The sequence below is a fragment of the Miniopterus natalensis genome, chromosome 14 (genome assembly GCF_054644295.1).
Source record: "Miniopterus natalensis isolate mMinNat1 chromosome 14, mMinNat1.hap1, whole genome shotgun sequence".
NCBI classification, from domain to species: Eukaryota; Metazoa; Chordata; class Mammalia; order Chiroptera; family Miniopteridae; genus Miniopterus; species Miniopterus natalensis.
In genome coordinates, this window is record NC_142094.1 from 41,905,756 (window position 1) to 41,931,996 (window position 26,241).

Below are 26,241 nucleotides of genomic sequence, written 5' to 3' on the forward strand. Positions count from 1 at the left end.
CAAGGCAGAGGAGTTTGTGTCTGTGACAGTGAGAGGTAAGTAGGAGGCTGAAACTCATTTTTTGTTGTTAATCCTCACCTGAGGATATTTTTTCCATTGATTTTTTTTTTTTTTTTTTAGAGTGGAAGGGAGAAAGAGGGGAGGGGGGAGAAAGAGAGAAACACATCGATGTGAGAGAGACACATCGATCGGTTGCCTCCCGCACGCACCCCAGCAGGGACCTGGGAACAAACCCGCAACCCAGGTACATACCCTTGACCAGGAACCCGTGACCCTTTGGTCTGCAGGCCAGCGTTCTAACCATTGAGCCACAGAGGCCAGGGCTAAATTTCTTGTTTAAGGTCATAAAATTAATCTTGTTGAGCCCCGGGTTCCTCAGCAAAATGAGAATGTTAGAGTTTCTTGTTTTTAAATTCAATAAACCAGGATTTTATTCCTTAACAACTGCTTTCCCACACAATCTTCAAAACCATCAAGCATCATATTAGCCACTAAAATAATGGTTTTCAACCTTGATTGCACATGGAACTGCTTGGGAAGCTGTCTACAGGGTTAATGCTGGAATCTCACCTCCAGAGATTCTGGTAGAATTGGTCTGGGTGAGGCCCAGACACCAGGATTTCTCTCTCCTTCCCTGAGTCCTCCCTGCCACCCCCCTATGAAGAGAATATTGTCTTTGATAGCTTTGGGACACCTCCCCTCCAAGGAGAGTTCTGCCTTTTTCAGGGTGGTTCCTAGGTTTTGTGATCCAAAACCAGGAGAGAGGATAAACAGAGACAAGACTGAAGAGGCGGAAGGGAAGGAGGAGGGAAACTAAAGATCAGGGCCTCGAGGGCTAGGGCTGAGGTTGTTGAGAGTTTCAGAAGAGAAAAAATGGAAAGTGAGGGGTGAAGAGAATAAGAAGCTCCAAGACTGGTGAGATATAAGAATTACTAAGCCCGGCCAGCGTGCCTCAGCGGTTGAGCATCGACCTAGGATCCAGTAGACCGCAGTTCGATTCCTGGTCAGGGCACATGCCTGGGTTGCAGACTCTGTCCCCAATCAGGGGCGTGCAGGAGGCAGCCGATCAATGACACTCTCATCATTGATGTTTCAACTCTCTCTCTCTCCCTCTCTCTGAAATCAATAAATATATATATATTTTTAAAAATACTGAGGAGAGGAAAGGGAAGCTTGAGAATTGTTCCTAAAGCTTATGAACTGCGTGCTTTTTAATGTTCTTGAAAAATGGCAAGCAAAATTTCGAATTAGTTTTGAAATAGTTTGGATTGCTAGGCTTTTTTTTCTGTTCATTATTGCTTTGAGACTGGGCCATGTGGAGCTTATATTTGGGTCATACATGACACCTCCTTTGTCCTCATTTGTCACATCTAAACAGTTGTCTATGATTTCTTCCCCTTCCAGCCTTATCGCTCTCCACTGCCCAGCAGCATCATACACGCCCGCTAGATTTCCTCATATCTTAAACTTTGTTCTTCGGTCTTTGGCTCATTGTGTCTCCTACACTGAGAATCACTGCCCGTTTCCATTGTTCTAAGTTCTTTCTAAGCTTCAAAACCCAGCTCATATTGTATGCTCTTCAGGAGACCTTCCCTGCTGACGCTCTCTACACGTTCCACATTCCTTCCTGTCCTTACACATACAATTCCCCAAAACATCAATGATGATGATAATGATACTGGTAACTAACATTATGCTAAGCTCATTATGTCCAACACTTTCTGGTGCTTCACACATATTATTTTATTTAATTCTTACAACATTATGAGGTAGTATTGAGGAAAACTAACACAATAAAGAGTAAGTGACTTCTCCAAGGTTACACAGCGGTAGTTGTCACAGATAGGATTTGAATCCAGGCCCTGGAGTCTGCATTATTTCGATAGTGCACATACACTTTAATACTTAGATGTGTGCCTGAAATATCCTTGCCATTCCCCTCTGTCCACAGGCAGTGTTCATGTTATGACTTTGCATTTTGCACCTCCCCTCTCCAACACTGGAATAAATGCTTGTCCTTCACTGTCGTCAAATTTACATAGTCACTTAACAGTTCCCACTGGTATCCACACAGAAGGCGTCAGCATGCGCATGATCAGGATTTTGACTTACAGAGATCCACTTTAGGTTGAAGTCTTCAAGAACACTTAATCTAAGAGCAGGGAGCATATGTTTATAAATCTTACCTTTTGAGTTTCATCTTCTTCCTCATAATGTCTTTGACATGTCAGTGGTAAAGCAAAGCACAGGATGGCCATACTTGAGTGAGGTGAAGATTTAATGCTGCTGCTCTAGTTCAAGTGGCTGTACCTAGAACTACAGTTGTGTTTTGCCAGTCACTGTGAAGTACACACACAGTGATTTAATGCAGCTTGGTTTATATTCAGATGCAGCTCTCCTCTAACATCTTGGAGTAAGCAATGGGGTTGGTATTAAGACTAAAGGCAATTCACTTGGTCAGGAAGAATTTTTAGGTGAAGAAAACTAGAGCTTTAGTTGAGAAATATTTAAATCAATTATTTTTAATTCTATAAAATATATAAAGTTCTTTTAGGATAGAAACATGCTTTAAATTTTAAATGTAGACTTGCACTTCTGACCAAGATAGAGGATTGGTCTCTCCCCCCAGATGAAACAACCCCCAGAATTGACAAAATATCTGAAACAACAGTTTGAAAGGCACTGGGTATTAGGCAAAGAAGGACAGTGATCCCTGAGAGGTAAGTAGTATAATTGTCCCAGATTCCTATTTTGAGATAGTTTCCAGGCCATAGTACAGAGAGGGGACACCCAGGCAGATCTGGGCAAATTCAGTCATTTAAGAATGCAAGGCTGATACAAGATCAATATGCAAAAATTATTGTAATGGTATTTCTATATACTGACAATGGACAATCAGAAAGCAAAATTAAATAAACAATACAGCCTGACTGGCATGGCTCCGTGGTTGAGCATTGACCTATGATCCAGGAGATTGCGGTTTGATTCCAGATCAGGGCACATGCCCAAGTTGTGGGCTCGATCCCCGGTGGGAGGTGTGCAGGAGGCAGCCGATCAGTGACTTTCTCATCACTGACGTTTCTCTCTCTCTCTCCCTGTCCCTTCCTCTCTCTAAAATCAGTAAATACATATTAAAAACAACAACAACAATACAATTTACAAGAGCATCAAAAGATTTAAAATGGGTAGGTATAAACCTAACAAAAAATATGAAAGAACTGTACACTGCAAACTACAAAGCAATGTTGAAAAACATTAAAGATGTAAATAAATGGAGAGATATGCCATGTTAATGACTTGGAAGACACAATATTGCTAAAATGTTAATTCTCCCAAAATTGATATTTAGATTAAATGCAATCCCAATAAAAATCCTAGCAGGCTTTTTACTGAATTTGAAAAGTTGTGTCTAAAATTTATATGGAAATGCAAAAGACCTGGCACTGTCACAACAATTTTGAAAAAGAAAAACAAAGTGGGAGGACTAACACTATTTGATTATAAAGCTGCAGTAATTAAGACAATGTGTCAGAGTAAAGACAGACCATTAGATCAATGGGACAGAATAGAATCCAGAAATCCATTATGGACAACTGATTTTCAGCTAAGGTGGAAGACAATCAGTAGATCGTGTTTTCAACAAATGACAATGAAAAAGTCGGATTTTTATATACAAAAAAATGGACCATAGACTTAAATGTAAGACCTGAAACTATAAAATTCATCAAAGAAAACATAGGAGAGAATAGCTGTGATTCTGGATTAGGTAAAGATTTCTCAGACACAACTCCAAAAACACATTCCATAAAAAACCAAATTGATAAATTGGACTTCATCAAAATTAAAACTTCTGCTCTTTGAAAGACTCATGAAAAAACAGTGAAAGAGAATGAAAAGCCACAGATGATTGAAAGGAAATATTTTTAAATCATATATGTGATAAAAAGTCTTTCATCCAGAATAAAGAACTCTCAAAACTTAATAAGGAAAAAACTCAATAAGCAATTAACCTACACAAATAAGAAAATGGCAAGAGATTTGAATAGACACTTTATCAAAGAGGACATATAGATGGCAAATAAGCACATGAAAAGATGCTCAAGTTCATTAGACATTAAAGAAATGCAAATTAAAACCATAATGAAATACCACCATGTACCTATTATTGGCTAAAATTAAAATACAGGCCGTGCCAAGAGTCGGTGAAGTGTGGAGGAACTAGAATTATCATCTACTGTTGGTGAAATGTAAAATGGTCCAACCAATTTGGAAAATAATTTGGCAGTTTCTTTAAAAATTAAACATATAATTCTCACATGATCCAGCAATTCCACTCCTTGGTATTTACCCCACAGAAATAAAGGTATATGTCCATACAGAAACTTGTACATGAATGGTCATAACAGCCTTATTTGTAATAGCCAAAGTGTGGTCCCTGAACCAGCACTATCAATACCACTTGGGAACTTGTTAGAAATACAAATTCTCATACCTAATGGATGAAGTGGTTTATGGGTTCACCAGTTTCCCTTTGGACTGGGAATTGTCCCAGCAATCTGAGATTAACAAACCCTTCAGGTAATTCTGATGCAAGCCGAAGTGTGAGAACCACAACTCCCAACTCTACCCCATCACTTACCTCAGATGATGCTGGTACCTGAACCACATTTTGAGAACAACTACTTCAGAACAATGCTTCTCAAGCTTCAATCTATACATGAATCACCTGGGATCTTGTGTAAATACAGATTCTGATTCATAGGCTCTGGAGGGTGAAGTCTTCAGAGTCTGTATTTCTAATCATCGCCCAGATGACACTGATTCTGCTGGTCCTGGAAATTACGATGAAAACCATCCTTGAAATGCCCTAATTTCTTGAAAGCAGAGCATGTTTGGCTACCTCTGTTCTTCTGCCAGAGAATCCACCAAGCGTTAGGATAGAATCTAGCCTTCATTTCCTTCTCCAGTATCTACACAGTTTTGGAAGATAACTAAAGCCCTTCCCTCTCCAGCAAAAAGGGACTGTTCTTGAATGTTCTCTCGTCTCCCTTACATTCTGACATTCCTTTAGAGCCTTGCCCAGAGGTTCCCAACGTTAGATTCACCTATGTAGCTTTGAAAAAATACTGATGCCTGGGCCCCACCCCAGAGACTCTGTTTTGGTCGGTCTGGCATGGGGGGTAGGCATCAGTATTTTTAAAGCTCCCCCGGTGACCTTATGGTGAGCCAGAGCTTAGAATGACGGACTAGCCTTAGGTGTATCCCCGGACTGCCCCCTCCCTCTCTAATATTCATTCAGCAAACATTGAAAGCCACCCTCTATTTCCCAGACTCTAAGCTAACGTTCTGGGGATACCAAGATGAGTAAGCCATGGTCCCTGCCCTCAGGAAGTTCATAGTCTGGTGGGAGAGACAGAGAAGTCAGCACACAATTTTTACATCAAGGGTAACTGCCGCAAAGGAGGTATTTCATTCAGTAAAGAATGAAGAGGGGCCGCAGTCCAAGCTGAGCATAATCAAGAAAGGTCCCCCTAAGGTCCTGAATCTTCCCTTGAACCTGACAACCTCAGGCCTGAGAAAAGGAGAGTGTACTCCGGGCAGAAAGAACAGCATGGCAAAGGCACAGAGGCCTGAAAGAACACAGCCAGAGAACTGGCAGTAAACGCCATTGCGGGGGGGGGGGGGGGGGGGGGGGGGCGCGTCCCACAAGCCCAGCGCTTGGAATCCAGCAGCTTCTCCCTCCCTCCACCCCATGCTTAGGCAGCCTCCCCTCCTTCCACTGAATGACACTCCCCAATGTTCAGTGAGACGTGCATATTTGCCTACCAGCCCACTCTACCCGAGCAGAGCTCCACAGCTCCCACACGGTTTGCGGGAGTCTCAGGCGAGGACCCTCCTCTCTTCAGACCACTGCCCAGGCGCACCCCAGCCTCTCTCCGGCTCCCACCACAAGAAAAGGCCTCCAGGTGGAGCCCTTTCGCTCAAATCTGTCCCCACCTGATTTACGCTCCACTCAATTTCCTCTGCACAAACCGCAGGACTGGAACTAGAACCGTCTTCAGTCTGAGGAAGAGCAGCACGGAGCATGTTCAGCGCACAGACCAGTTGGGGTGTTCAGCTGGTGCCTTTCCCTTCAGGCAGCGCAGGCTTCATTCCTAGTTCTCTCCACGCTTCACCAGCTTTCGTTGAAGTCCATTGTGCTCCTACCTAAGACCCCCCAACTCCAGCCACTGTGAGACGGGTGCTCCCCACCCCTCCGTAAAGATGTCTTTCCACCCAGACAATGCATGGGCAAAGAATTGTTCCCCAGATAATTTTACATCTGGGCACCAAAGAAGATAAATTTTCTGGGGGGAAATTCAAGATCCAACATGCCAACCTCTTCCCCTGCTCTCTGCCTAAGAGAGAACCAGAATGATGTTTCCCTCACATAGAGGCTGCCGTTGAGAAGCAAGCTGCACATTCCTTGATGGAATAGCCACTTGACCCTGTTTTAACCATCACAACAATCATGCCACTTGCTTCCCCTAACCATTTCCCTCTCCACCTAGGGCCTCTCTGTTTTTCCAGTCATGCTTAACACCCAGGATGGAAAATCGGACCCCAACAGAAAGATAGGAAGGAGCTGTTACCCACATTCCTGAGAGCAGGAGCCATGTGAAGTCACCTTGGTATCCCACCTAGCACCTAGCACCTAGCTCCTAGCACCTAGCACAGTGCCTTGTCTAGTCCAGACAGATTAATTTGTAACAGACACAAATATAGCAAAAAGTATATGATGGATTCCAATGGATTTGAAAATGGAAACTGCAGCAGTACAAGGCCAATTCCAAGCTTTCGCCTAAAGCCCACAGAGATATTCCCTGCTTCCTATTGACTTTCCATTTACTATGTATGGGTTGAGAAGGTGATTTAATGTCTCTGTCAGACAACACTTATTGAGCAAATGCTGCCTAATGGTGCTATGGCACTGTGACTAGATGAAAATTCCCATAGGGCCAATTAGATGTAAGGACTTACCCTACTAGTGACCTAAACGGCACTTCTAACGAGCTTGTCCATAACATGCCTATCCACTCAGTTGAGGACCACCAAACTACAGGGCAGTTGTGGTGGATTAAAGATAACTGTCAGTTTTTTCTTCTGTTTTGATGTGGAATCTAATTCCCCTTTCCTTGTATCTGGCTCGCCTGAATGACTTGCTTGACCAATAGAATGTGATAGAAGCGATGTTCTGAGACTTTCAAGACTATATCATAGGAAGCCTTGCAGCTTCCACCAGGCCTCTTGGAACAGTTGCTCTGGAGTAAGCCAGCCACCACATAAGAAATCTGATTACCCTGAGGCCACCCTGCTGTCAGGAAGCTGGAGCTGGGACGGGCCACATGGAGAGAGATGGTTTACCAGCCCAGCTTCACAAGAGTGAAGAAGCCTTCAGATGACTCTAGAGTCAGTTGTCATCTGATGGCAACTGAGTAAAAGACACCACAAGAGAACCAACTGAGTTCATCAATCCCTAGAACCACCATAGGTAAGAGTAAAGTATTTGTTCTTAGATGTGACACTAAAAAAAAAACAACTATGGTTAGGTAAGAAATCGTCACTGGGGGAACGGTACACAGGAAGTAAATATACTATTTTGCAACTAATTATGAATTCCAAATTATTTTTTGTTATTAAAAAATAAAACACTAGCTCCACCCCCGCCCCCCCCGCCCCCCCCCCCCCATCTGGAGAGGGTCCATTTTGAAAGAACTAAAGACAGCTGGAGATTTCCCCTGAGCCGAGTCCCAGATGCTGACAATACCAGCGCCGGCTGCCGCCAACAGGTGTGTGTGACACGGCCCCAAGCACATTGGCTGGCTTTGAAAGCTCAGGGAAAGGCTGTGATTCCCCGCCCTCCCAGTGCCAGTGACTCAGCCCCTATCCTAACGCTTCACTCATCACACATGGGTCTCCTACCAGGGATACACCCAACTCTTCTTTTTGTCTAGTGAGGAAAGAGAGTGTTTTAGTTCTTCATTTTTCAAAGACTGACATAACGATATGGCCACTCATGAACTGTCACTCAGCCAGAGGAGAGAGATTTTTCTCTGCTGGTGTTTTTTAAAAAAATCCTTTTCTTTGGGTTAAAAAAAAAAAAATCTCATAACAAACAAGTGAAATCATGTCTTCATTCTGCTGTACTGTAGAGCTATTTCCCTTCTCTAGCACTTCAGGGAGACTGTGCCCCTCACAGATGGCATCCCCAGAGAAGAGACCTCAGCCCCACTCCCCGGGTACAGCTTCCATCACAGGTGGTGTCTGGGAAGAGCAGATTTTCCACCTCTGGTGCTTTGCAGACTCATGGTTCATGACAAGCAGAAGCAGCCACTTTGAGTTGGGAGAAGATGGGATACAGAACGAAAAATGAAGATCTGACAAGGTCAATAGAGCAATCTACAAATAGTTATTGGAGTGTCTAATTTTTCTCAGCTCTGCACTAGGTGCTGTTGACATATAGAAGTGTAAGATAGAGATAAAAGACTGTAGTAGAAAAGCTATTGACTTCCAGGTCCTGGGCTGACATCCCAGTTTTGCCATTTGCAATATGGCCTTGGGATAGTTTAGCTTTCTCTCTGAGGGAACAAGAAAATTCTCCTTACCCACCTCAGAGGCTACAAAAATCACAAGCGAGTACAGTGCTTTATCAACCACTGGGCCAATGAAGGCTATTATTATAACATACCATTGTGTGGTAGGAGGTCAGAGAAGGAAGAGGGAACTGGGCAGAGCTGTCAGGGAGGACTTGATGGAGGACATTGGTCTAAAGTGGACCTTGAAGGAAGGAAAGGATTGGGAAAAGCAGAAAAGCCATTCCTCCCAAGGGGATCTGAGGGAGGGATTTATATCCTGTGGGGGAGGGATAAAAGCAAGGAAACTTGACCTAACCTGTGAGAGGGGTTTTGATTGAGGAACCACATGGAAAACAAATTTAGGGAGATAAGGGAGCCTCTAATTTTGAAAGACATAGGAAAAATAAAGATGTAGGAAAAGGTGAAGATATTGGGGGAAGGATGCTCACCAACTTCTTACCTGCACTATACCACAAAATATATCCAATTTCATCCTTCTGAAATATGTATTCTTCAGGTCAATACTGCAAAACCACCATAGTGGACCACACAGGACAATGGAAATTATCAGTTATATTGACAGATGCTATACATAGGGGAGGGGGCACTTTGAAATTTAGTCTTTATGCTCTCACAAACAAAATTGTATTTATCCAGTTGGATATCTTCTAAAAGATGCAACAAAGCGCCATCCTAATTAGCAGGTTCTAGGAAGGGAACCCTGTATCTCTCTTTTTCTCTCTCACACTGATCTACCCCAGTACTAAATCAGCACACTGAGAAGAAAGGGCAGCATGTGTCCCTACACAGTCTTTCATCAAGATTCAGTCTGGCTAGAATCCCACAGTGAATGTATCTCTCTCACACTGATGTTTCTCTCTCTCTCTCCCCCCCCTTCTTCTTTCCTCTCTAGAATCAATTTTTTTAAAAAAGAATCATGTAAGACCTCCAAAGTTGCTATTTTTCCCAGTCCTTGCAAGAATAATACAACAATTTTTCAAAAAAATTATGACTATTCTTTCTAGTCAAATTGCTGCTAGCAAAACAACTACAAAGCTAAAATAAATAAAATGCTTTTGAAATGAGAAAAGCCTAATTGATGCCTCAAGACCTCAAGTCTGAGACTGTGTGTTGTTCTTTTTAATTCCTGTTACCCAGCACAACAAACATGTGTTAAATGAACAGATGAGTACACTGAGTAAAACCTAATGATAATAGTAAATAACGTATCATAAAAATAAGAAAAGGTGATGAACCTCTGGCTCCAACACAAAAAGCAAAAGAAAATGACTAGTGAAGAAATCCTGTGTACCCAATGTGAGCTTTAGTAATCATGTCATCACTGGGAACAAACATCTATTAACTTCCCACAATCCAAAAATAACTATGCTAGCTTCTTAGCCTAAAGAGCAAAGGATAGCCATAATTCCTATCCTGAGGGAGCGTACAGATTATTAGACAGAACAATACATGAACTTATTCAACAGAAATATTTGAAAACAATTACCTACAGGCTAGCGTGAGAAAGACGGTATGTCAGAAATTGTCCTGGCAACTTAGAGACTAGGTGGGGTTACTCAGGAAACACGAAATTCCTTATCATCAGCCGCTGTTTGTTGAAACCGATTCTCCCTGATCACGGGGAGAAGGTGAAGTTGTGGCTGAGAATGAGGCTGAGATCGAGAGCAAAGTTGCAGACGGAGTGAAGTGAGATAGATAAGGAGGGTGGAGGCCGACGGGACGCAAGTAGAGGCTGGGGCTGGGGTTAAGGAGAGACTAGGCTTGGTCATCTATGTATTCTGGGGCATTCTTGTAAAAGGGATCGTGAATGAATTTCCTTCCAGCACTTTGAGCAAATTACTCATCCTTTTGGAATCCTGATTTCCTTCTCTGTAAAATGAGATAAAAAGTCACTCTCCTCCCGGCTCATGTGGCGTCGACCGATGAACCAAGAGGTCCCCAATTGGATTCCCAGTCAGGGCACATGCCCAGGTTTGGGGCTCGATCCCCAGTAGGGGGCGTGCAGGAAGCAGCTGATCGGTGCTTCTCCCATCGGTGTTTCCATCTCTCTATCCCTCTCCCTTCCTCTCTCTGTAAAATCAATAATAGGAACTTTTTTTAAAAAAGCCACTCCCCCGCATAATCACAATCCCGTACATTTTCTATGGTAATATACATAAACCACCTCCCACAGTGCCTGGCACATAGTAGGTATTCAATAAATTGTGGCTGTCTTCCTCATATATTTGTCTGGTGAATCCTTTTAAGATAACTCCACAGGTTTTCTAATCTGTCTCTTGTCTTGTTAATTGTCCATGGTTGTTGGTCTTTGTTCTAATTCTGCTGCTAATTCACCATATTACCTCAGGCAATCTCACATCCTCTCAGAGCCTGGGCTTTTCATTGATGAAATGGGGATAATAATATCTGTTTAATATACCTCCCAGGCTTATGAGGATAGTGTATGTGAAAGAACCATGAAATGTATCAAGTGCCCAGCAAATCTAAGGTATAATTAGAATTAGGACTATAGTATCATTCCCCAAAATAGCATGTCCACCACCCAAAGGGAGGGTGAGGCTGGAGAAAAAGTAGGTAACTTTGGTGGATTAATTGTTGCACAGATCCCCTGGGATTGTATCACCAGCTCTGTGGTGCTTCTGTGGGGAGATTTGCATACCAAGGATGTTTAACTGAGTCCTTTAAATATTAAATTGCAATTACAATTTGAGTTTAGAAAAGCAGAGGGAATCAAATGATCCACAGTATTTATCAGGTAACCGCAGAGACCATTGTAAATACTCATAGTATTGTAAAAATGAACATAACCTCTCATTTCCAGGAGTTTGGAGGTGATTCCAAGTTAATAGAAAAGACAAGGTCACCAACGGTGAGCATACAAGCACAGACATCCATATTTAGATGGGGCTAGGTTTATTTGCAGGTTTATAAACTGATTCAAGACCCCAGGAAAATATTCTGCCAAATTCCCCAGGGGGAGGAGGATTTAACTGTTAAGAATCTAGAATTCAGTTTTTTGTTTAATTGTTTTTGAGAGAGAGAGAGAGAAACATCAATTTGTTTTCCCACTTATTTATGCATTCATTGCTTGATTCTTGTATGTGTCCTGACCAGGGATCGAACCTGCAACCTTGGTGTATCCAGACGACACTAACCAACTGAGTTACCTGGCTAGGGCTAGAATTCAGTTTCGGTCTTTTCCCTCAAACATGCTGACAACAAGTAATGTGGTTGATTTTTTTCATGGGATAGTTAAGGGTTTTTTTTTTCTTGTTTTTGTTTTTATAGTACAGAAGTCTTTTATTAATTTTTTTCAATATATTTCTATTGATATTTTAGAGAGTGGAAGGAAGAGGGAGAGAGAGAAACATCAATGTGAGAGCAAAACATCTGTTGGGTGCCTCCTGCACGCTCCCTACTGGGGATCAAGCCAGCAACTCAGGCATGTGCCCTGACTGGGAATCAAACCAGCAACCTTTCCATGCATGGGATGACACCCAACCAACTGAGCCACACTGGCCAGGACATATTTTTTGTGTGTTTTTTTTTTCTTGTTTTTTTACATGGCTTATGCAATGAATTCATAGAGAATAGATTCCAGCAGGCTTCACTGATTTTCACAAAGTGTGCTTCTCTGGGTGGAGCAGGCTGGAGCTTCAGTCGAATCTAGGTACCCCTGGGGCTTTTTGGCATCCTTCTGCTTCTGACCATTCGCCCTCACACCTTTCAGGAAGCTATCTCAACTCTTAGAAAGCTAAATATGTTCAGTAAGTGCATTAATTCTCCTGGCAAGAATTTTGCCCTTAACTTGATAAAAAAAGAAAAAGAAAAATGAACCTTGCCCTTAACTTGTTTGTTTACAATACCACCAACAGCATGCTGGGTAGCACTGTAGGCCCCTCCAGTTTTACTAGGGAAACATTTGTGGGGCATTCCTCCTTCAAAAGCACCCTTGATGTCGACATTGTCACCTCCTGTGTAGATTCGCATGTATGTGGCCATGTTCCTGACAGGCTTTGAGAACATGTAATGGGTGCTTCTTCTGTTCCCTTTGTGTCAGTCATTGGGTAAATTACTGGAAGCTGGCAGTTCTGGCCAGAAAAAAAAAAAGCAGACAGTTAAGTTTTAAACTGAGTTTACACGGTGAAAATCATGTATGCTCCAAAAACTATGCTTGAAAAGTCCTTAAATCAGCCATTAAGTAGAATAGATGTGCCTATACTCTCAGGTGCCTCTCTAAAGCCAGCCTAGTCGGTACAGTGTCTTTAAACACTAGGATCACGCTCGCTGCAGCAAAACGCTTATTGCATTACAGGCACGTGGAAATGAGACCAGAGGAGTGAAGAGCAGATTCCCCTCTCTGGTCTCACTTCCTCTCCGGGTAGAATCATTCGCTCCTTAAGTTGTTGCCTTTTAAGTCCCAACTCTCTACTCTGGCAGAGTTTATCTGCTTCTTTGAAAAGAGTCAAGCCCCTTTCAAAAAGTCCCTTTAAAAAAAAAAAAAAATTGTCTTTATTGATATGTAATTTACGAACAATAAAGGTTAATCTTGCCCGCCCATTAAAAGCCATTCCAATTTCTAAGGCGAAACAGCCTACAGCCTCCCAGAAGAGCCAAGGTTGGGGGACAGACTGGGAAGTGATCTGACCCTTTAATCTGTGGCAGTAAATTCATGACATATGGCTGCCCTAACGCAGTACATTTAGTGGACAAGTGAGGCTGAAAGATCTGGTGTGTGGCCTTATAGAGTTACTAAGAGGGTTGTAGCATACTTTTCCTTGGCTTGACAGCTTTCATTCTGAAAGCTTGGCAGCCTCTATCACATGACAAAAGGCCTATCCCAAAGGTTGCAAACTTCAAGACCTTCAGGGGCTGGATAAGTGATGAATGAAGTACGTTCAGAAAATACCAGAATACAATGTGAGAAGTGTGGTGAACTGGACAAGGCATGCTTAAACTGAAAAGTAAAAATTAAAAAAAATTTGAATTCAATTTTTAAAATGGTTTGCTGGAAAAAATATTGCTTCCGGAATTAGGCCCCTGGGTTTGTAATCCAGTTTGCAATCCAGTCATTACTTCATGATTGTATTCATGATGGCGGCACCTCTCCAGTGGCAGCTCTTTGAAGAGCCCTGAGCCCACAGTAAGATCTTAATGAATGCTTTTTCAATTGATAGTTTGTCGTGATGGTCTGGGGTTTTATTGGGCTAAAAAATCTGATGGAGTGAGTCCCTTTTATCATCTATTCTCTCCACCTTGCTTCCCTGTAAAGTACCAGTTCTAATGCCCAGCCGTTCACTCATTTCCACACTTTTAGCCTGGCCACCTTGAAGCAAACTGGACTCAGTGGGCTCGACACGCTCCAGTTCTCATTTGTCACTTCTGTCTCTCTGCCTCCCTCTCCCTGCCCTCCCTCCCTCCTCACCACGACCCTGTGTTCTCAGGACAGAAGCTGGGTTATTTTATTACTGATTCCCCCAACCCCTTCATGATTTTTGACCCTTGAATCTCAGCTTTCTCTTTCCTAACCCTTCAAGTTTATGCATTTCTTTCCATTGCAAAAACTACCCAGGAAACCTATTCACACAAAGGTATTAATGACTTAATATGTTGCTCCTCCTAATAATGTTTCGTTTCAAAGGGGTTATGGATAAGGGCAATGCTGAGGGCAAAGGACTATACCCAGATAACAACCACAATACAAAAAACTGACCTTCTAGGTGACTCTCAGATTACAGTACCACTTTCACCTTGCCAGTGGAATAGAGACAATAAAGAGCCAGGTAACCCTCCTACCATGAAGTAAGAGGAACAAAGCTGAACTGGCAGAAAGTTCAGTAGTTATTTGCTTAGGTTCACATTCCAGTTTTGCTTCTTACTAGAAAATCTTGGGCAAATTACTTAACCTGTCTATGCCTCAGTTTCCCCATCTCTAAGGTGTAGATAATAATAGTCCCTACCTTGCCCTGGCCGGTGTTCTCAGTGGTTGCAGTGCCCACACATAGAAGGGTTGAGGGTTCGATTCCGGTTAAGAGCATGTGCCTTGGTTGTGGGTTCCCTCCCTGCCCCTGGTGAGGGCCCATGCAGGAGGCAACCAGTCAATGTGTCTCTCTCACGTCATCGATGTTTCTCTCCCTCCCTCTCTCTCTCCCACTACCTCTCTCTCTCCCCCTCACTCCCTCCCTTCCACTCTCTCTGAAAAGCAATGGAAAAAAGTATCCTCTGGTGAGGATTATAAAATAATAATAATAATAATAATAATAATAGTATCTAGAAAGATACAGAAATGAGTAAAGAGGTGATCACTACCCTTAAGGAATTTTCGTAGATATAGATATGTCCTCTCTGATTACTGTCCATCTTAAGTAACCCTGATAGCATCGCCCTCTTTTTGACTCAGGCCTGATCTGATGTCTGTACAATCACCAAAGGCCAAAGAAGTCGAGTTGAAAGGGAGGAGGAGCCTATAGTATGTTGATTAGAGCCCTTGGTTAGAGTAAAGCTCTTCATTAGATTAAAGCTCTTAAAGTGCCACATTAACCAAGCACTTCATTAATTAAAATCCTTCCTCAAAAAATTCAAAATGGAATTACTGTATGATCCAGCAACTCCACTTCTATACCCAAAGAACTGAAAGCAGGGTTTCAGAAAGATATTTGCTTACCCATGTTTACAGCAACATTATTTACAATAACTAAAATGTGGAAAGAACACAACTATCCCCTGGCAAATGAATGGATAAGCAAAATGTGGTATATAATAGTACAATGAAATAGTATTCAGCCTTAAAAAGGCAGGACATTCTGACACATGCTACAACATGAATGAAACTTGAGGACATTATGCCAGTGATATAAAAATATAAGTGAAATAAGCTAGTCGCTAAAAGACTGCATGATTCCATTTATATGAGATACTTAGAGTAGCCTAAGTCATAGAGACAGAAAGCAGAATGGTGGTTGCCAGGGGCTGGGGGTGGGAGGAAATGGGGAATTACTGTTTAATGGGTATAGAGTTTCAATTTTACAAGATGAAAAGAGCTATGGAGATGGATGGGGTGATGGCTACACAATATTTGAATATATTTAATACCACTGAACTGTACACTTAAAAATGGTTAAGATGATAAACTATGTTATATGTATTTTACCATAATTTTTAAAAATGGGGGGGAGAAAGACGGCAGAGGGAGATTAAACTACAGTAGCAGAGAGAAGCAGATGCAAAGCGAGAAGATGCTATGCTACTTGCTTTGAAAGTAGAGGAAGGGGCCACAAGCCAAGAAATGCTGTGAACCATCAGGACCAGAAAAGGCAAGGAACAGATTCTCCTCTGGAACCTCCAGGAGGAACCAGCCCTGCTGGAATCTTGATTGTAACCCTGTAAGACTCAGTTCAGGCTTCTGGTTTCCAGAAATATTAAGAGAATAAATTTCTGTTGTTTAAGGCCACTAAAGTTTGTAGTTTGTGACAGCAGTGGTAGTAAACTAATACAGAAAGCTCATTTTACCCTGAGTCTCCTTTACAGGCCAGCAGGATCTTCATGGAAATCAGAGGACTAAGAATCCTTGGGGGTAAACAGAGGTATTCACACTCTTTGCAAAAAACACATTTTTGGACCTCTCTTGACTGTTGGGGGAATCCAGTTAAACTTTCTTTTGCCCTGGGTTTGGAAGGAGGCAAAGAGCTGACACTCCCAATCTATTTGCAGTCATGCACGAATCAACAGCTAAAATTGTCATTTTTGCAGTTTTTTAAACAATAGAGTTTATTTCTTTTCTAAATGCATCAGCAGGGCCAGTGAAGAAGGTCTGGAAAGCAACAGCTAAGATTAGCTTCTAACCTCCCCACTGAGACCTTGAGTGGCTGTCAGTTCTGCAGGGAACAGCAGCAAAGCCTCACGCAAATGGCCTATAAAAAAAGGCCTTGTCAGAGGCACCTTGACCTGCCAGGGCTCCTCTGGTACTCGGATTCCCAGCGGCCCTCCCAGGGTTACGCTCTCTCGCATGATGTATTTCCCCTGCCTTTTTTAGAGCTGCATTATGCTTGCTCCAGGAAACAGCCTCTTCCTTCTCATAAACACAGCCTTGGGTTCCCAACCAAGCGCCCTGCCACTCCGCAGCTCCTTGTCCATCCATCACACCTTGCTGTCACCCTGGCTGCGATTGTGGGGAACTGGTCCAATTCCAGAGGTGAACCCGGGGTGGGGAGAAGGAAGGGGAAAGCCCTGGGAGCAGCTGAGGGTCACACACACCCCAGTTCCAGCCCACTGATAAGTTCCCTGGAAGCTGGCTGGCCTGCACAGTGAGCAAGCCTTTCCGATGACCCGGCGGCTGTGATGGAAAGTCTTGATAAGGTCGCCACCAGAGCTAGGCTTGGCGTCTCCACTCCCTCGGCTGAGTGTGCAATGCCCAGGGATCGGAGAGAACAGAGACGCCATGAAGAGCCTGGAGAGATGTAGTGAAAAACCCTGGCTCTTTGTAAGCAAGGTGGAAATGGCTAAGGGTGGGATTTGAAGGGTTGTCATGACCCACCCCCAAATATATGCTCCATTGCCTCTGGCAGTGCACCTGGAAAGGCCACCAATGGCTTAAAAAGAGATAACACTTACTGAGTGCTTACTATTTGCCAGGCACTATTCTCAGTGCCTCATTTAATTTTCTGCATCATCTTATCAAGTAGCTACCATTTTGCCCCATTTTACAGATGAGGAAACTGAGGTACAGAAATGCTAAGTAAGTTGTCAAAGGTCACAGAGCTAGTAAATAGTGGAACTGAAATTCAAAGCCAAATAGCAGCCGAGTGTCCACACTTTTCACAGTTGTGTATCCTGCTTCTCAGGGGCAGCTAAACATTGAAGTCGGGTCTCCCCAACATAGGTTCACATCTGGAGTTGGACCAGTTCCCCAAAATCACAGCCAAGGGCACTGAGAGCACTTGGAGTGCTGAAATGTTCTATATCAGGATGTGAATAGTGGCTACACAGGCATATACTATATAAAAATTCATTAAGCTGTACACTTAGGAGTTGTGCACTCTCATATATATATATATATATATATATATATATATATATATATATGATCCTTAATTAAATATACTCTTGATCTGTCTATCATCTATCTATCTATCTATCTATCTATCTACTCTATCATCTATTATTACTAGGACTGTCCCTATGAATATTTTGAAGTACACAGCTATGGAAGGCAAAGAGCCTTGTATTATAACCCCTTGCCAATATTTTTATTTAGAAAGGTGGTTTAAATGAAAAATAACACATTTGAATGCAATATGTACTCGCAAGAGAATGGCATCTAGGACTTGGAGCAGCAGGGAGAGAAGAGGGAGTGTCCCATTCTTTTGCTCTGGGCATGAGCCAGTTTCCCTGCAGAGGAACGTAAGGTGGTGATGGAGGGACATATGCTTAATTGTTCTCTACTTCACCTCACTCATAAACCTTCAACCTGGTTTTTCCCTTACTCAGTTCAGTAACCACACTCTCAGCTCTTACCACATCCAAGGGCCTTTTCTCAGTTCCCATCCCCCTTGGCCACCCTGCAGCCTTTGGTCTATTGATCAGCCCTCTGCCTTGTTAGGTAGGACTCTTTAACAGACTTTGGTAACACTACACCTTTCTCCTCTCATCCTCTCTCTCTGATGTTTCTCTGTCTCCTTTGTTTGTCATTGGTTTTCTCCTTCCTTCTTTTGATGACCCTACACATGGCCTCATCTTTGGTCCTCTCCACTCTCTCTGTGTCTATCCGTCTCTTGCCATGGCCTCTACCTACCATCACCTCTATCTCAGTGATTCCCAACTCTATAGCCTTATAGATTCTTGTTCTGAGCTACAATCCTGAAGCTTCAAATGATCATTGGCACCTCTCTCTAGATGTTTTCCAAAGGCAATATGCCAAAAGCAATGGGTACTGCCATCCTTTCCCTAAAATCACCCTTAAGCTCGAATTCTTCCTTTCAACCAAGCTCAAGTCCTGACATCTTCCCTGATGCCTCTTTCTCTTTACCAGTATCCAGAAAATTCCCAAAGCCTTTTAATTCTCTCTTTGCAAAATTTCCCCAAATGCTTCCTCCCCCAAAGCATTTGTGCTCACCTCCAACTCCAGGTGGAGCAGGCAGAGACTGGTCTTTGGAAAAGTAGTTCTTTCCCAAAATATCTTCCTCTGAAGCCCGGAATCCCACACCACCAATTCATCACTGTGTATAACATACCATCCTCTCCTGCAGTCCTCTTTTAAGATGCAAAACTCCTGAGAAGGATAATATTTGGTTTTGAAGTAAGAAGATGAGTTAGGATCCAGCCTCCATTCTTCAGAGTGTGGCCTGTAGCATTACCTGGATTTCCTCCGCACCACCATCTCTGCAACCTGAGGACAGGGCTTCCGGGTAAGCCTGGCCCAAATTCTTTCTTTCTTTTTTTTTTTTAATATATTGTTGTTGATTTCAGAGAGAGAGAGGGAGAGGGAAAGAGAGAGAAACATCAATGATGAGAGAGTCATTGATCGGCTGCCTCCTGCACGCCCCCAACTGGAGATCGAGCCCGCAGCCCAGGCATGTGCCCTGACCGGAATCAACCGCGATCTCCTGGATCCTAGGTCAATGCTCAACCGCTGAGCCACGCCCGCCCGGGCCCAAATTCTTATCTATACTTGTTTGCCCTGGTAATGTGTGGGTCAAATTCTAGCGCTCTCTCTTTCGCTCTCTCTCTCTCTCTGGCTATATGGGCCAACTGAAGACATTCATTTTACCCCATGGAAGTCTTCTTGGATCTACTCTTGAGCATTAGAGGGAATCTATAGGGTCTTAGAAGCACAACATACAGAGCAGCCCATTCCCTCTGCCCATGTCTATTGATCATCCTGTCTCTGTCCCACACTACAGCCCTGCTAGTTTCCCTGGTTCCAGAGCCCTAGACTTCAGGACTTATTTATGGTCTTGCCCATTGATGTCTCCCAGGTGGTTTAGGTAAACTCTCAAGAAAGCTACAGGAGGACTATGAACCAGAGACTCTGAACACCTTCCCTCCTTCTGGGCGCCTCCATCTAATAGTGGCAATATTGTCCTTTCCTCACACAGCTAGATTTGTGTTTGACACTCAGCACACCACCCCCCCCACCACCCCCCCCCCACAAATTAAACAATATTGTATTTGGGGATACACACATAGGTTAAAAAACTCAAAGGAAATACTACTAGCTGGGCAGGGGTGGAGGGGGTAGGGGGAGAGAGAAAGCATACAATTGGAGAGGGGTAATACTGGGGACTTCTAAGTACTACCAACAATGTTTTATTTCTTTACCTAGGTGGTGAGTTCATAAGTGTTTTTATTATTGTTGTTATTGTTATTAAAACTGAACAAATGTGTTTTATACATTTATTTCTGGGTATTTGGTACACACATGCACACACACACATACACAATAATTATATAGAAGAAAAAATCCATAATCTCAACACCTTATGTTCTTAATACTTTGCATATTTATTGAACCATTGTAATATTGCATTGAAACTCTTTCCTGCTTCAGAGAGCATAGCTCTTGGTAATGACAGATTGAATCTTTGTGCTGGTGGAAGCTTGTATCTGAAAATGCTTTCAAGATAATTCAGAATTTCCTCCCACCACCCATCCAGCCTGTCCAAATTTCACCCTCCTTCAAGGCCAGCTCAGATCCCACCACCTCCAGGAAGCCTGACCACCATCCAGGGAAACCTCTTTCTTTAACCTGCCAGGGTACTTGCTATCTAGTCAGCTTCTTTTTATAGCTATTTGTGCTCATTTCTTTTCCCCTCTGGTGCACTATAAATTCTTGGGGACAGAGACCTGTGTCTAAAGGCCCCGGAAAATACTAAGTGCTCCGTAAGTAATAAGTAAATAAATTTGAAAGACTGTTTTTTTACTCTTCGCTTCCATATCCTGCATTACCAGTAGTGTTTGTCTATATAATTAAGTCACTTATGGGCTTTCGCCCAAATTGAAGGTTCTCAAATGGAAACACATTCTGTTTGTCCATAATTGCCACATCCAGAAATTGGTAACATGACCACCCCTGCTGTCCCTGTTAATAGATTTGATATGTGCTTTGAGGGCTGGATTAAGGAATGTTTGTGCTCTAAAAACAACAAGTCATGTTTATTGGGGGCCTATTAAGTGCCAGACACCAGCTTGAGCGGTTTGCATGCATCTGTAATTTAATTCTCACAGAAACACTATGAGGGAAAAGCTGTTTAGTTTCTTCATTTTACACCTGAAGAAACTGAGTCAATTGCTCAGAGGCAACCAGGTTGTATATGGAGGAATTAGGACTCCGACCCAGATATACCTGAGTCTCATATTCCTCACTTCCAGGCAAGGCTGCCTTCTCAGAAATAGAAGTATAAAATCTAAATCTTGATCTCCAACTCTCAGCTCCATGTTGCAAAACTAGTTGCCCATTAAATGGCTAACATTTTTGAACACATATTTATCGATAAATACAAAAGAACAGGAGAGAATGTTTAAAAGAGAGATAAGGCCCTGGCTGGTGTGTTGGGGAGGCTCAGTTGGTTGGAGTGTCGGCCCGTGCACTGAAAGGTGGTGGGTTGGATTCCCAGTCAGGGCACATGCCCAGATTAAGGGTTCAGCGCCCAGTTGGGGCACATAGGGGAGGCAACTGATCAATGTTTCCCTTGTGCATCGATGTTTCTCTCTCCTCTCTCTCTTTCTCTCTCCCCCTTCCTCTCTCTAAAAAATTCAATAAAAGTTATATCCTTGCGTGAGGATTAAAAGTAATAATAATAAAATAAAATAAAACAGAGATCCATAAAAAAGAAATCCATAATTTTACCACCTAATAAATACTCTCATTTTGGAGTACTCTCTTCCAGGCTTTTCCCATGTGTATAAAAAAGACCCTCAGGCAGCATGTATGTGCTTTTAAGCAGAAGAGTCTGTTTGGTGATAAAGACAATAGTGGCACCAATGACAAACGTCTGCTCTCCCGCAGCTTTGCCTGGGGCTCATCTTACATCAGATGGAAGCCCGGAAATATGACGAAGATAAAGTGTAATTAATAAGGAGTTGCTTCCTGCGCACTCAAGCGTAGCTTATGTGCAGAGGGGCTCCTGGAGGAGAGGAGGGGCCGACATTAGCACGGGGTTGCGCCCTGAGTATCGTACGTTATGTCTACAGCTGCTGAATGTGCAGCAAAAAGGAAAATACAGCTTACTAGGAAATCTTGAGCTCTATAGCTGCATTCTTAATTCTTAACTGCTCAGTTATTGGAAGTCCATTTTTCTGGGAAAGACATCAGGCAGATGTTTCTCTCGTAGGCAGAAAAATGGTCTCTAAAGATGCCTGTACCCTAAACTCTGAAACCTGTGAATATGTTACCTTACGTGGCAAATTTGCTCTGTAATTAAGGGTACAGCTTGGAAATTAAGGATTTGGGTGTGATTAGATTGGGTTCACCTGGATAATCCAGGATAATCTTCCCATATCAAGGTCTATACCAAGCGCCTTATGCTAACCAAGTGCTCTAATCTAACCAAGCACTCTAACCTAACCTCCAATCAAGAGCTTTAATTAAGGAAGTGCTTTAATTATGAAGTGCTTTATTAATAAAGTGCTTTAATTATGAAGCAATTTATTAATGCAGTGCTTTAATGAAATTCTCTAATCTAACCAAGCACTCAGATCTTACCAAGTGCTCTAATCTAATCAAAAGCTTTAATCGTAGAACAATGATCCAGAAAATTAGGCATTATTTGTCTCACTTTATGGATGAGAAAACTGAGCCTAGAAACTTAAATAACACAAATGGCAAGTCAGTGGTTTACGTCAGGCTTGGAACCCAGCTCCACCTGGCTCCGAAAGCACACAAGGACTACTCACATTGCATAGTGACTTACAGTTTACAAAGCACGTTTATCATATGTGATTTTACTTACTCCTTCTAACAAGTGTATGAAATAGACGTTGCTATACTCGTTTAACTAAAAAGAAAATTCAGACTCAACTATTTGCCTGAGGCACAAGTTTTTATGAAGACACATTAGAATACAAAGTGAGACAAATAGTATTGCTAGAGCTAAAGCTCATGCCAGGTGAAAATTTGTTAGTTAGAGCTGTGTTGACTCTGTGCAGTTGATTATAATCACTTGCTTGATCTGGGGCCAGCACTTTCATAATCATTCTACCTGTCATGTTGGGTGTATCCTGCACATTTCTTACATTTGGAAAAGCCCCACTTTGTTCAACACTTTAAATGTAAATCTCATGGTCTAACTAGTTACCTTTTACAATAGAAAAGCGCTTTAATTAATGAAGTGCATTAATCTAATGAAGTGCTTTAATCTAACCAAGGGCTCTGATCAATGTACTATAAGCTCTTCCTCCCCTCCAACAAGATTTCTTTGGCTTTTGGTGATTGTACAAATGTCAAATCAGCCCTGGGTCAAAAAGAGGCTCGATGCTTATCAGGGTTACTTAAGACTGATGGTGATGAGAGGGGATATATCTGTATCTATGACAATTCCTTAAGGGTAGTAGTCACCTCTTTACTTATTTCTGTATCTTTCAGAGAATCTAGTACAAGGCCTGATCCATGGCATTCACTGAGTGAATAAATGAGTGAGTGAATGAATGAAAGTTCCAGAGGTGCCAACATGGGAAAATTCTATACAAGAGTTCAGAACTCAGGAGCACCTGAAAGCAAAAGGGAAGCCAGCGCAGAAAGCTGATGGAGAAGCTGACATAGGGCCATGTGACATGGCTTGCCACTGACCATGTGTTACGCCCTGAACTCATCACCAGCAAGTGTGAGGATTAAACTTGGCATTTTAGTATAATGGACTATACACTTACCTCTGCCACTGGCAAGGTGGCCTTTGGCAAGTTTCTCTTTTTATATATAAAATATAGGATCAAGGTGGGGATGGGGACCAGTTAATTTCTGAAGTTTTTCCAGAGCCCCTGCCAGCATGTTGGGACCCTTCACCAAAATGTCTCATTCCAGCTTCCTTCCACGCTGTTCTCCCATGCCCCAGCCTGTTGTGCCCACCAAGTTCATGAGCGCCACCTTAAAGTAGTCTCCATGGGAGAGCTTCTGCCAGAATCCCCGCTCTCCCACCCCACGGCCACATCTCCAAGGATATCTCCCTTTCATCATCCAAGCAGCCAACCAAAATGATGATGCTAATCAGTGAAGTCCAGATGCAGCGAGTCCCACACTCTGTGTGAAAACAATCCTCAGAGAATTCAGTTTAAAATACAGTTTTCTGGGTCCACCTCTAGAGTAGATCTTAGAAGCGGCCCTAGAATTTTCTAACAAACACCCCTAGATGATTCTGCTACAGGTGATCCAAAGATCATTCTTTGACATGAAGTGATCTAGATTTTTACCCTAGAGCAGTGGTTCTTAACCTGCAATTTATGGATTTCCAAGGGAACTGAGGATAGATTTCAGGGGTCCCTGAACTTGAAAGGGAAAAAGTCTGTATTTTCATTAGTTCTAACTGTAATTTAGCATTTCATTCACTTTTGTATGTAGACAACAAACACAGTACCTGTGATTTTGTCACCAATCAGAATCACAGATATGTCATAGCCCATTACCGCTCCCACAGGTACCTTGAAATCCCCTTTACATTCATCACTATTTTAAAATGGTGGTTGTTGTTAGACTTACCATTCGATTTTGTTATTTAATTAAAAAGAAGCACATATATTACTATATTACTATTTTTTATTTTTGTTAACCATCACCTGAGGATATTTTTTCCATTGATTTTTAGAGAAAGTGAAAGGGGGGGAGGGAGAGAAACATTGATGCGAGAGAGACACATTGGTGGTCGCCTCCTGCACGTGCCAGACCAGGGCTGGGGATCTAACCTGCAACCCAGGCACTTGCCCTTGACCGGGAATCGAGCCTGAGACCTTAGGTAACCACTAAGCCACACCGACCAGGGCTTATTACTATTTTGAAATAGATTTTAATAACTATTTCAATATCGTTCTATGTATTTTTTTTTTATGCATTTAAAAATATTATTCTGAGAGGGGGTCTATAGGCTTCACCAGGCTCAAAGTTGCGAAAGACGTCCTTGGCAGAGAGAAAAAAAGGTCAAAAGTCCTTGCTCTAGATAGAGCCAGTTATGCCAAAGGATCAAAAACAACTTCTGGCACCCTTCTGCTCCCTGTTTTTGTTCATTTGTCCCTCCCCCAAAACCAGCCCTTCAGCCAGGTGGAGGCCCTCCCAGAAATTTCTAATTCTTGGGGATAAAGAAGATGCAGCCTACCGGCATGGACTACTTTCTGAAAGTGACCATGGCAAAGGTTAGAAGAGGCTGGCTCCTCCCGAAGCTTCCCTTGGCCTGGGGAATGTGTCCCTTTGTTTTCTCTGTCAAACTGGGCCACTTTTCCTAGTTTGAAACCCACTGTTTTATCCATATAAATATTGACTTGAGGGGGTAAGAAAACCACACCCTAGATGAGCAGACGCTTCCTGGAACAGGTCACTAGAGATTCACCCGAAACAGAAACTCAGCGAGGTGGAGAGCGAGGGCTGCCAGCACCATCGCCTCTGTTTGAGTTCATATCTAGGCTGCCCAAGAGCAAGTTAGGTGGGTGTTTCCTTTTGGAAAGAGAAGGAAAGCAAGGCCACACAAGCTGGACAAGTGACTGCCCCAGGCCCCGGGTGTTTGGGCAGTGCCCACGAATTCCAGGTCTCCTGCGCTTTACAAACTCCCAAGTAGCTGCTGAAAGCACCATCCAGGTTACAAATGAGGAAGGAGCCTGACCACAAGCATCCCGGCCGGCCCGGGCCACCCTGGCCGCCCTCTGCTAGGAGTTTATCTGTGCATCCACAGCCGGAAAGAAATCAGCATTCCCGGGCTCCTGCCTTAAGGAAAATTAATGACTAGGCCAGACGCGAAATAGGGACTCCCTGCCCTTGCAGGCTTAACACCCAGGGCGGGATCTCTAGGCGGGGGAAATGCCCCACCTTCTGGCTTTGGTCAAGACAGCGATTTCTTAGAAGGTTGGGGGGGGGGGGCCATCAGCGGCCATAAATCTTGGAGAACCTTCACCGTTTTACAAGGGAGTTCGAGGGGGCTGCTCTTCTCCCTCTCGAGATCTATTTACAACGCCAAAATCTCCGTGTTAATGGACCTGGGGTAATGGTGTTTATTTTACCGCGATAAAGCGCTCAGCTTCCTGGGGAGCGGCTGTAGAATGTCCTGGAGGTGGGGGTGCAGGAGGGCGCCCTTAAAGTGGGCGCTGGAAGAACCGGGGCACCAGGTTCTTCTCCAGGCAGGGCCCCCGCCCTCCACCCCTAAGCCGGGCCGAGCGGCCCAGGCCTCGCGGGCGAGGACGGTTCCCACATAAATCACCAGCGCCAGAGCCTCGGGAAAAGGAGCATTTTTCATTGCTGGCTGCAGGGCAACTCCCGACAGCGAACGAGAAACAGAAGTTGTCTTTAGATAAACCGTTTACCGGAGCGCGCGTCCTGGCAGCGCAGCCCCCGGAGCGCAGGGCAGCGGGGTCCTGGAGCTGCGCCCCCCGCCCCGCCTCCCCCAGCCAAGCACTCGGGAGAGGCCCCGAAGGAAAA

At 43.3% G+C, this 26,241-nt stretch overlaps 1 long non-coding RNA gene across 1 annotated transcript; it reads left to right on the forward strand.

The window, feature by feature from the left end:
* The first annotated feature begins 13 nt into the window (after positions 1 to 13).
* On the forward strand, positions 14 to 23,279 carry LOC107542550 (uncharacterized). The gene is made up of 3 exons (XR_001603724.1): positions 14 to 35; positions 18,881 to 19,039; positions 23,215 to 23,279. It is a non-coding gene; the product is annotated as an uncharacterized LOC107542550 (long non-coding RNA).
* The last annotated feature ends 2,962 nt before the right edge of the window (positions 23,280 to 26,241 follow it).